The following is a 12,122-nucleotide window of genomic DNA, read 5'->3' on the forward strand; positions in this document are numbered from 1 at the left end:
ATATAACACCTTTTTAAAAATACGTACATTTGGAAAAGCTGAGGGTGGGACCATAGGAAAGAATAGCATTGAAACCTGTATATTCAGTTCAGTTCAGTTGAGTCACTCAGTCGTATCCGACTCTTTGCAACCCCATGAACCGCAACACGCCAGGCCTCCCTGTCCATCACCAACTCCCGGAGTCCACCCAAACCCATGTCCATTGAGTCGGTGAGGCCATCTAACCATCTCATCCTCTGTCATCCCCTTCTCCTCCTGCCCTCAATCTTTCCCAGCATCAGGGTCTTTTCAAATGAGTCAGCTCTTCACATCAGGTGGCCAAAGGATTGGAGTTTCAGCTTCAACATCAGTCCTTCCAATGAACACCCAGGACTGATGTCCTTTAGGATGGACTGGTTGGATCTCCTTGCAGTCCAAGGGACTCTCAAGAGTCTTCTCCAACACCACAGTTCAAAAGCATCAATTCTTCGGCGCTCAGCTTTCTTTATAGTCCAACTCTCACATCCATACATGACTATTGGAAAAACCATCGCCTTGACTAGACGGACCTTTGTTGACAAAGTAATGTCTCTGCTTTTTAATATGCTGACTAGGTTGGTCATAACTTTCCTTCTAAGGAGCAAGCGTCTTTTAATTTCATGGCTGCAATCACCATCTGCAGTGACTTTGGAGCCCAGAAAAATAAAATCAGCCACTGTTTCTACTGTTTCCCCATCTATTTGCCATGAAGTGATGGGACCAAAGAACTGTACAAAAAAGATCTTCACTTCCCAGATAATCACGATGGTGTGATCACTCACCTAGAGCCAGACATCCTGGAATATGAAGTCAAATGGGCCTCAGGAAGCATCACTACAAACAAAGCTAGTGGAGGTGATGGAATTCCAGTTGAGCTATTTCAAATCCTAAAAGATGATGCTGTGAAAGTGCTGCACTCAGTATGCAAGCAAACTGAGAAAACTCAGCAGTGGCCCCAGGACTGGAAAAGTTCAGTTTTCATTCCAATCCCAAAGAAAGGCAATGCCAAAGAATGCTCAAACTACCACACGATTGCACTCATCTCACACGCTAGTAAAGTAATGCTCAAAATTCTCCAAGCCAGGCTTCAGCAATACATGAACTGTGAACTTCCAGATGTTCAAGCTGGTTTTAGAAAAGGCAGAGGAACCAGAGATCAAATTGCCAACATCCGATGGATCATCAAAAAAGCAAGAGAGTTCCAGAAAAACATCTATTTCTGCTTTATTGACTATGCCAAAGCCTTTGACTGTGTGGATCACAATAAACTGTGGAAAATTCTGAAAGAGATGGGAAACACCAGACCATCTTACCTACCTCTGGAGAAACCTGTATGCAGGTCAGGAAGCAACAGTTAGGACTGGACATGGAACTACAGACTGGTTCCAAATAGGAAAAGGAGTATGTCAAGGCTGTATATTGTCACCATGCTTATTCAACTTACATGCAGAGTACATTATGAGAAACGCTGAGCTGGAGGAAGCACAAGCTGGAATCAAGATTGCCAGGAGAAATATCAATAACCTCAGATACTCAGATGACACCACCCTTATGGCAGAAAGTAAGAAGAACTAAAGAGCCTCCTGATGACAGTGAAAGAGGAGAGTGAAAAAGTTGGCTTAAAGCTCAACATTCAGAAAACTAAGATCATGGCATCCGGTCCCATCACTTCATGGCAAATAGATGGGGAAACAGTAGAAACAGTGGCTGATTTTATTTTTCTGGGCTCCAAAGTCACTGCAGATGGTGATTGCAGCCATGAAATTAAAAGACGCTTGCTCCTTGGAAGGAAAGTTATGACCAACCTAGTCAGCATATTAAAAAGCAGAGACATTACTTTGCCAACAAAGGTCCCTCTAGTCAAGGCTATGGTTTTTCCAATAGTCATGTATGGATGTGAGAGTTGGACTATAAAGAAAGCTGAGCGCCGAAGAATTGATGCTTTTGAACTGTGGTGTTGGAGAAGACTCTTGAGAGTCCCTTGGACTGCAAGGAGATCCAACCAGTCCATCCTAAAGGACATCAGTCCTGGGTGTTCATTGGAAGGACTGATGTTGAAGCTGAAACTCCAATCCTTTGGCCACCTGATGTGAAGAGCTGACTCATTTGAAAAGACCCTGATGCTGGGAAAGATTGAGGGCAGGAGGAGAAGGGGATGACAGAGGATGAGATGGTTTGATGGCCTCACCGACTCAATGGACATGGGTTTGGGTGGACTCTGGGAGTTGGTGATGGACAGGGAGGCCTGGCGTGTTGCGGTTCATGGGGTTGCAAAGAGTGAGACATGACTGAGTGACTAAACTGAATTGATGGGACCGGATGCCATGATCTTAGTTTCTGAATGTTAAGCTTTAAGCCAACTTTTTCACTCTCCTCTTTCACTTTCATCAAGAGGCTCTTTAGTTCCTCTTCACTTTCTGTCATAAGGGTGTTATCATCTGCATATCTGAGGTTATTGATATTTCTCCCGGCAATCTTGATTCCAGCTTGTGCTTCCTCCAGCCCAGTGTTTCTCATGATGTACTCTGCATATAAGTTAAACAAGCAGGGTGGCAATATACAGCCTTGACATACTCCTTTTCCTATTTGGAACCAGTCTGTTGTTCCATGTCCAGTTCTAACTGTTATATTATCATATGTAAAATAGATGACCAGTGCAAATTTGATGCATGAAGCAGGGCACCCAAAGCTGGTGCTCTGGGACAACCCAGAGGGATGGGGTGGGGAGAGAGCTGGGAGGGGAGCTCAGGATGGGGGACACATGTACACCCATGGCTGATTCATGTTGATGTATGGCAAAAACCACCACAATATGGTAAAGTAATTAGCCTCCAATTAAAATAAATTAATTTTTAAAAATAGGTGCATTTATTTTATTTGTTTATTTGTTTTTCTGACTGCCCAGCATGTAGGATCTTAGTTCCTGAGCAGGGACTGAACCCACGCCCCCTGCAGTGGAAGCACAGTTCCTACTGAACCACCAGGGAAGTCCTCATGAGGCTGAAATTTTGACAGCTTTGTCGCTTTCATTGCTGTGAGGGTTGATATTGGGTTTATAGGATTACTACTACATAATCAAGCGGAAAGTCAAGAGAGATAGAGAAAAAAACTCTTAATTAAATCAGGAAGGGCTGACTTGTGCCATCAAGCACAGTGCACCTTCAGGCAGGGCCTGATGCTTGTATCCAAGAGCAACCATTGGCCCCAGTCAGGGGCCGCATTTGTCATTGCTGGACCACTAAAGAAGTGCCATTAAAGTGAGCCACTCCTTGAAGAACAGGCTTCGTTCTTTGCTTCTATCCTGCTATTAAGGCCCTTCTCAAATCAGATTAAGGCAAGATGCTATAACGTGGAGCTTGATTAGACTAATGGAAAGAAAGGAGTCAACTCTTGCCTCTGCTGCTTCTACTCCTAGGATGTGTGGCTTCTGGGCAGTAGCCTGGTAGGTAATGCAACCAGTCAGTGGTGCCCAAATAGAATTAAAAGAGAATGTGAGACCTAGTCTACTGGGAACAGAATCGAGAAGAGTCTCACCCCAGGCTTTTGCATGATGGGTCCCTGAAGTACCTAACCAGGTTCTGTGTCGAATTCGCAGACACCCAAACTGCTTTCATCTGTTTTAGCTCAGCACATCCTATATGAGACCTACCACTTGCCAAACAGTGGCAAGATATTAGTGGTTTAGTAAAGTCATAGACAGGAGCTTCATATCTAATAAGAGCATGGGAGCGAATACTATAAATATGAGGTAGTTTAACTCAATGATGAGGCAATACTTATAGCTTTTAAAAATTACTGAGCACCTGCTTTGTGCTAGTCACTGTTTGGAGTGCTTTAAAAGGAGCTTCCCAGGTGGTGCTAGTGGTAAAGAACCTGCCTGTCAATGCAGGAGACACAAGAGATACGGGTTTGGTCCCTGGGTTAGGAAGATCCCCGGAGACGGGCATGGCAAGCCACTCCAGTATTCTTGCCTGGAAAATTCCATGGACAGAGGGGCCTGGCAGATTACAGTCGATGAGGTTGCAAAGAGCCGAACATGACTGAGCACACACGCGCACACACATGCACAAGCAGGAACAAGTCATTTAATGTAGAGGTTAGGTTATCATGCCTGGAGCACAAAGGCATGTGCAGAAAATCTCCCCAAAGGAGGAGTTTCAAGGGATTTTGAAAAAAAGTATGAAATTATTGCCTACATTTAAGAAATAGAAGAATCAAAACAAAACAAAACAAAACCTTGTTAAATAGAGAAAATCTCACTTATAGAGGCCTAAAGTGTGACATAAGATGAAATCATCCAAGAAATATAGTATTCCTGCAGTGTAAAGCAAAAGGCAGGTGGTGGAGAAGGAGCTGAAGGTCATGGGAGGGAATGAAGGTTTTGTCCTATGAGTGATGGAGCTACTGAAGGATATTAAGGTAGGGATGATGACCTGATATCCGTTTAGAATTGTTTCTATCCCTGTTGATGTAATAACCATGCCAGTTTGCCCTGTAGACCTCCCTTGGAAAAAAAAAAAACCTCCCCTGAGGGTGGGCAACGGCCTGCCAGAGGTCCCTGTGTAGAACTCTCCCAACTTTCTATTTGTTGACCAGAAATGAAAGGAATGAAGACTTGTACTTTTTATTTATTGGTAAATGCCGCTCATGGAAACATAATGTATAAAATCTAATGTCCTAGGATTTCTTAGAAAACATTACCTTCATTAAGTGGCAACCTGAGTGTATCCCAGGCTTCCTTTGTGGCTCAGCTGGTAAAGAATCTGCCTGCAATGCCAGGGAAGATCCCCTGGAGAACAGAAAGGCTACCCACTCCAGTATTGTGGCCTGGAGAATTCCATGGACTGTATAGGCCACGGGGTCACAGAGTCGGACACGACTGAGTGACTTTCACTTTCACTTTGAGTATATCCTACTAAATGTCTGATTATGTCCATGGAAATGATGATCCATGGGCAGTTGAATAGAGCAGACATGAAGCCCTAGCTGCCTTTTCCACCAGGCTTGTGTTTGAGGATCTCTGGTCTCATACTTAAAGGTTGAGGAAAGCCACCTTGCTGAGCTATACCTGCCTTTGATGGCCTAGTAGCATGATTAAGTGTTAGTCACTCAGTTATGTCCGACTCTTTGTGACCCCCTGGATGATAACCCACCAGGCTCCACTCTCCATGGAATTCTCCAGGCCAAGAATACTGGAGTTGGTAGCCATCCCCTTCTCCAAGGGATCTTCCCAACCCAGGGTCTCCTGCACTGCAGGCAGATTCTTGACCGTTTGAGCCACCAGGGAAGCATGACTAAGAACCAAGGCAAATGAGAAAGGCAGGGGAAGGGGACGGAGCAGAAGCAGTAACATGTGTGTGAGCCACAGCAAGGTGTCCGGGATGGCACTCAGACTGGTGATGACATCCTTAAGTAAAGGGAAGGTGCAGAGGATGCGTATCAGGCCAGCAAGTTACACTCATTTCTTCCATAACCATTTTGCTGCAGGTTAAAGTCTCCCGCATGCTTCTGTGAAGTAGCTGCTGAAAATACAAAGGTTTGTCTCCCACCGTGGAAAGTGTCAGTTTCCTGGGAACCCTTGCTGTGGCCAGCGGCTCTTGTTTCTTCATGAGCAGGGCCTGGACCCTCCATTCTGAGGAGGACAGCGTGTGTCCCAGTTAGTAGGGGTGGGGATGATGTTGTCCGATTGTCTAAGTCTCTGAAATGTGTCCAAAAGTGAAAGTAAAGCTATTAAACCAACCCAGATGAATGCCTTGGAAGGTCTTCAGTGGATGGAGAACTATTGTATCACTGCCCAGGGTTCTGGAAGGAAGCTGCTTTACTAGAGAGCTTAACAGTCATACATGCCCCCACCCCACACACACAGAGAACTGAGCTAAGCCCTGGGAACCGCTCTGCTATGATGGAAAGAGCAATGGAATGTTGAAAGAACAGGGAGAATACATGCTGTTGAAACACAGGATTTTGCCTGTAAACTTCCAACCAGGGTAGCATTCTCCTGCTGTCCCCTCATACGGTGCCAATGCGTGAGTGCTACGTCGTTTCAGTTGTCTGACTCTGTGCAACCCCATGGACTGTAGCGCACCAGGCTCCTCTGTCTATGGGATTCTCCAGGCAAGAATACTGGAGTGGGTCGCCATACCCCACTCCAGCGGATCTTCCCGACCCAGGGATAGAACCCACATCTCTTAAATCTCCTGCCTTGACAGACAGGCTCTTTAGCGCCTCCTGGGAGGCCCCATTCAGTTTCAGGGAACACAGCAAACCTTCTGTGGACAAGAAGCAGAGAACTGAGGCCTCCGCTTTCCTGGCTCCGCAGTCTGGGCAGTGCCAGGTGCAGGGTCCCCTTCCTCCCTGCCTCCCACGCTGCTCGGATCTCTTAGGAGTGGGACTCTGTCCTCCTTGGTCACTTCAGGCCCGCAGAGCTTCCTAAGTGCCAGCCACAGCCAGCTTTCTAAATTGAGAAGGTGATGAATTTTTAAATTCTTGAACTTGCGCCGTAATAATCTTCCTGCCATCCCACACATTACGATGCAGGAAGGCAACAGATGTGTTTTCTTATGGTTCTGGGAACATGAAATATTGATGGGGGAAGGGAGCGTGGACATGGAATCGAGATTTGCCCACGACGAAGGCAGCGGATCTCATCCCAGCTTCTCCTTTTCCACCTTTCTCCTCTGACACTTAGGGCTTGACGCAAGCCCCAAACCCGTGAGAGCCCAGGCTAGTTCAACACAAGCTCTTAAAAAGCTGTGCAGGGAAATCTGTCTAAAAAGGTCTTTATCAGTCTCCAGGGACCAATCGCTAATGCGGCTAATACATGTTTGATCTATACAGATGATTTTTCCTTTGTCCCCAAGGGAACCTCTGCAAACACTTCGGATTTACATGGTGCCAGGCCCAAGCGGGCTGTCGGAAAATAAATAGCATTTTAACACCCTCGAGCGTCAGTCCCCGGGATGAAAAGTAGCATGTGGGCTCTTCTCTGAGTTTTCTATCCGGGCTGTAGGACATAATCAAAACTTCATTTTTAGAGCATTTCTTTTCCTGGTGACATTTCTCTCTGAGGCACCACATTCTGAAGAGGAAAAGGAACATTCTGACTCCAAAAAGAAAAAAGGAGAGTGTTTCATCTAGGACACTATTTCCAAACACATGTTTGAGCACTATTGGGTGCCAACATGTGTGGTACAAAAATACAAGATGGCTTTAAGAGGCACAGAGCTAATCTTTTTTTTATTTTAATATTTAATGTAATGTGTATTAGAAATTATATGTATGATATATACACACATGTTTAAGAATGTATGTATATGTAGTTTTACATAGCTACTACTTATAAACTGTGATTTCATCGATATTATTAGCTAGGATGAGGCTAAAATTAGAAACAGTAAGTCAATTTGAGGAAAAATAGTGAGTAACTGGAAGAAGCAAAGATTGGATGAAATGACAGCTCTAGCTCCTGCAGGGAGAAACTGGGTCGAGCCAAGGTGCAGAAGGTAGTAGGGGAATGACTAACCATGGGGAAACGCTGATCAAGGAAAATTCCCCACCAGTTGAATTAATGAGAGAGTTGAGGCCAGCCCCGCCCTTTCCCAGCCAGTGGTGATGAGTAGGAATCTGTGACCTTACATCTCTAGACAGAAACACAGAACACACCGATGCCCTGGGGCTCAATGGGATTTGAATCACAACTCCCTGTTGAATGAAGTCCTGTCTTTCTTGTGGTTTTAAGCAGAAAACTGCATGTTCATGGTACCTCAATCTAGCCCGTCCTATCTACCCTCTTCCCAGTGGAAGGATATGAGACAGGATATTACTGACCACTCAGAAGGCATGCCTTTCAGAGAGGCAGTCCTTCAAATAAATGGGCTCTGCCCAGGATTCTAAAGCACTGGAGAAGAACTTACAATTCTCCTAGAACTTATAACTCTCTTAGGATGTATCTAGGGCTTCCCTGGTGGCTCAATGGTACAGAATTCGCCTGCCAATACAGGAGACGTGGGTTCAGTCCTTGGGTCAGGAAGATTCCCTGGTGGAGGAGACGGCTACCCATTCCAGCATTCTTACCTGGAAAATCCCATGGACAGAGGAACCTGACAGGCTACAGTCCATGGGATTGAAAAAGAGTCGGACATGACTTAGCCTGTAAGTAACAAGGATGTATCTAAATCCATGATGAAGAGATTATTACGACAATACCTAGCTATTGGGTCTTCAGGATATGCTAGGCGTGTCTCATTAAGTCTAAACTTCAGAAGAACTAGATGACCCAGGCACCATTATCTCCTGGTGTGTCTATACAGAAGCTAAAGTTAGGACATACACTACTCAGAGATTCAAATCCAGTTCTTTCTTAATGAGAGGTTGGACATGAGAGGCTGTGCTCCAGCGGTGAACACTTTGGGGGAACAGCTGCTCAGGTAAACCTGTAGTCCCGTCCCCAATGGAATTTGCTGCTGCTGCTAAGTCACTTCAGTTCTGTCCGACTCTGTGCATAGACGGCAGCCCACCAGGCTCCCCCGTCCCTGGGATTCTCCAGGCAAGAACACTGGAGTGGGTTGCCAAAAACGCTCCCTAAGAATGGTGCCCAGAGTTAAACTTTCCCTCTGGCAACAGGAAATCACAGACTAAGAAAACATTGACCATGATCTTTTTGCAGATCTGGCGAAGGTGGGGAAGTAGAAAGATGGTTGATGTGGAAGGTGCAGTGTATGTGTGCTCAGTTGTGGCTGACTCTTTGTGACCCTTTGGACTGTAACCCACCAGGGTCCTCTGACTAGGGGATCCTCCAGGCAGTACTGGAGTGGTTTACCATCTCCTCCTCCAGGGAATCTTCCTGACCCAGGGATCAAACCCATGCCTCTTGCTTCTCCTGAAATGGCAGGGAGATTCTTTACTACTGTGCCACCTGGGAAGCTGGCATGTGAGATGAAAAGAAGGGAAATAAAATAATAAATCCATATAAATGAGAGGAATTCCTGTGCCAGGGTTCTCTTCCCAGCTCATTGTGAGCCTTGACTACATTAGGAAAATATCTTATCCTCTTTGATCTTCTTTTTCCTCACATATATTGTGAGGGATTTGGACTAAATGGCCATTTAGTCCCATCAAAATCTTCTCAGTCCTAGGATAAGTAGTTTATCTAGAGTTTGTCTTTGATGTAGAACAGCTCAGAGAGAGAGAGTTGGGTTAGAGGACGGCTCAGATGATAAAGAATCTACCTGCAATGTAGGAGATGTGGTTTTGATCCCTGGGTCCAGAAGATCTCCTGGAGAAGGGAATGGCTACCCACTCCAGTATTCTTGCCTGGGAGATCCCATGGACAGAGGAGGCTGGCGGGCTACAGTCCATGGGGTCACAGAAGAATAGGACATGACTGAAGCGACTGACACTCACCGTTGTTAAAACACTAGGAAAATCTTACCTTCACTGAATAACTCAGCCTCAAAAGGGAAAACAGAGCCACATCATCATAAAAGATCCCAGAAAGGGTTACACAGGGTATCTCGTTCTGGAGCAGAAACAGAGGGCATGACAGAGGAGGGACCGTGGAGTTCCATTCTACCCCATCCATAAACTCTCTCTGTGGACTCTGTACTGGATGCCCTGCTGCCTTCTGGCCCAACCATAGCTTGGAATGTTGCAGAACAAGAAAAATGCTGAGAGTCCTCTTCCTTAAGAGCTTAACCTGAGGGGTATAGGATGACTGTTGTTCTTTTGCTTCATTAAAGAAAGTTATTTAGATGAGGATTATACAATTTCTGAAGCCTCCAGTGGAAAGGATATCCTCAAACAGTTTGATGAAGACAGGATGTAGATGCCCCAGGCTGTCCATTGTGTTGTTCTGGAATTAAGAATAGTTTCTCAATTCTGCTGCCTACAAGACACACCTATGCCTCTTAGGTAGTCTCAGGAGTACATATTTAGTGCTTTTCATCCTTCGGGATGGAGTTTGAGCTTCCACCTAGGGGAAAAAACCCTAGAATTTAAAGACCACCGAGAGTGCCTCCATATTATTTACAAAGGAAGCCTATGTCGTGAGACTAGAGGTTGAATCCCACGTGTTGTCAAAATACATATGGCCCAGCAGGGTCAGTTACCATCAGGTAAAGTAGAGCTGGTAAGAGAAAAAGTACTCAGCTTCACGCCACACAATTTAGTACATACCATGGAGGAAAAATATAAGAGAAATGTTAACTTAACGAAGCAAAATCATGACTTCTATTAGAAGGTGATTAGCTGTGATCTGCCTCATGAATAAAACAGGGCCATGTTGCAACTTGATTTAGCTGCTGTGTTTCAGAAGAACTCATAATTCATGTTTCAACTGGAGAAACAGCTTCAGTGGATGATGCAACATACCACATTTTTGTTCAAGTGGTTTGACAAGAAGTCAAAGATGGAGTTGTTTGAAACTTGAATTGACAAGAGGATCTTAGAGATGTCTGTGCTGTCCCGATGGTCATAGAGGTGTAGTCACAGTATGTTTGGGTATTTCTTAGTAGTGAAATGTTGGAGAACCTGCTTCTTTTGAAGATTTATAATTCTGATAGTCGTCATTTACATTAGAAAAGAAGTGTGGTTAATACTTCAAATACTGCCTATTAAGGACTTCCTTTGTTTGTATATACAGAAGAAGATACAGTGATCTATTAACTAAGTCATTAGAGAAGAGATATATGGGCAAACATCTCTATTTTTCAAGATACTGATACTAACCCACGGATGTTATCATCCACTGAAGATGCAGCCTTCATATAAAATAGGAGTTTGAAGTATCACTTTTCTCATTTGAAAGACTGAAAAATCTTGATCAGAACAAAAGTGGCTTAAGGAAAATAGTGAAACTTGAAATCAAACTTTAGAGTAATCACTTTCTGGAAAAAAAAATGAAATTCATCATGTAGTTAAGTATTTGTCCTCTACACACAGTATTAAAACAGAGAGACTGGACTGAATCAAAACCAATTTATTGGGCAGTGAAATAAAAACTTTGAGTTCCACCGGTTTTACCTTTGGCCTTGTGAGGGGATGGAAGGAGCATTTGGCAGGATGTCAGACCTGTGGGTTTCAATTGAGCTGTGCTGGGTGACATGAAATTGACTGGGTCCCTTAATCTCTCTGGTCTTCCTTGTCTTTTTTTCATAAAATGCTGCCTTTGTACTAGATTAGAGGTTTTCAGCCTCTGATTCTTATAGCTTGTGGATAAATGGATGGAGGGCTCTAGATAATGGGATTTCAGGCCACTTTTCCTTCCATCTCAAGTAGAACAGCCCTGTTTTGGATACCAACATTCTGATATAATTTTAGTTTACAGTTAATCAACAGAAAGGTATTCAATTGATCTGTAACATGCTGAAATTTCCTTTAAAAAAATGTTTCACGATCTGCCTGTTAATACTCTCAGTTCTTCTACTGTCTTTAGTTTTTATTGACATCTCTGTCATGGGGCAACTCATCTGAGCAAGTTTATTGAGGGAAACGAGTGCCATAACTACAGTACTTGGCACACAGATGGTCAATAACGATCTGATTGTTGAGGGAGTACTTAGAGAAGGGGCTTGGGCATCTGCAAACTAGTCAGGGTCAGTTTTGTGCCACTGAACTGATACACTTTTGGAAACTCATAGTAGCCAGGTTTATTGTGAGCTTGCAAGGTACCAGGCACTGGGTTAAGCCCTGGACTTTTCTGACGGAATCCTCAGACTCCTGGAAGTGGGTCTCACTAGCCATAGTTTCCAGATGAGAATACAGGCTCAGGAGGGTTGAACAGCTCATCTGAGACCACAGATTCGCAAAGCACTGGTGGAGCCCTGGGTTTCACCCCCACCACCCCTCTGGGGGGCAGCATGAGGGGGATCCTTACCAAGATTTTTAGCTTGAGGTTAGCCTCTGGGTTGATGATTGCTTAGTTCCTGGAGGAATAATGATATTCTTGAGTCACCTTTCTCCCAAGGGATCATCTCTGTTCTCATCACTCTTGTTAGTTGCTTCTAAGTCCTTTCCAAGAGAAATTACAATGTGGGTGGGATTCCTTTGTGGAGAGGATAAGAGAAGTCACTTCTAGGTGGGAGCACAGTGGTGACCCTGTGTGGCCA

At 44.6% G+C, this 12,122-nt stretch overlaps 1 protein-coding gene and 1 long non-coding RNA gene across 3 annotated transcripts in view; both read left to right on the plus strand.

The window, feature by feature from the left end:
* Positions 1-12,122, plus strand: part of TENM2 (teneurin transmembrane protein 2) — a 1,754,865-nt gene that overhangs the window by 1,264,661 nt on the left and 478,082 nt on the right. The window lies entirely within an intron of this gene.
* LOC145511357 (uncharacterized) lies at positions 2,158-8,980 on the plus strand. The gene is made up of 2 exons (XR_014057823.1): positions 2,158-4,835; positions 5,201-8,980. It is a non-coding gene; the product is annotated as an uncharacterized LOC145511357 (long non-coding RNA).

Source organism: Giraffa tippelskirchi, chromosome 6, assembly GCF_054371585.1.
Source record: "Giraffa tippelskirchi isolate mGirTip1 chromosome 6, T2T-mGirTip1v1.2.pri, whole genome shotgun sequence".
Classification (NCBI taxonomy): domain Eukaryota; kingdom Metazoa; phylum Chordata; class Mammalia; order Artiodactyla; family Giraffidae; genus Giraffa; species Giraffa tippelskirchi.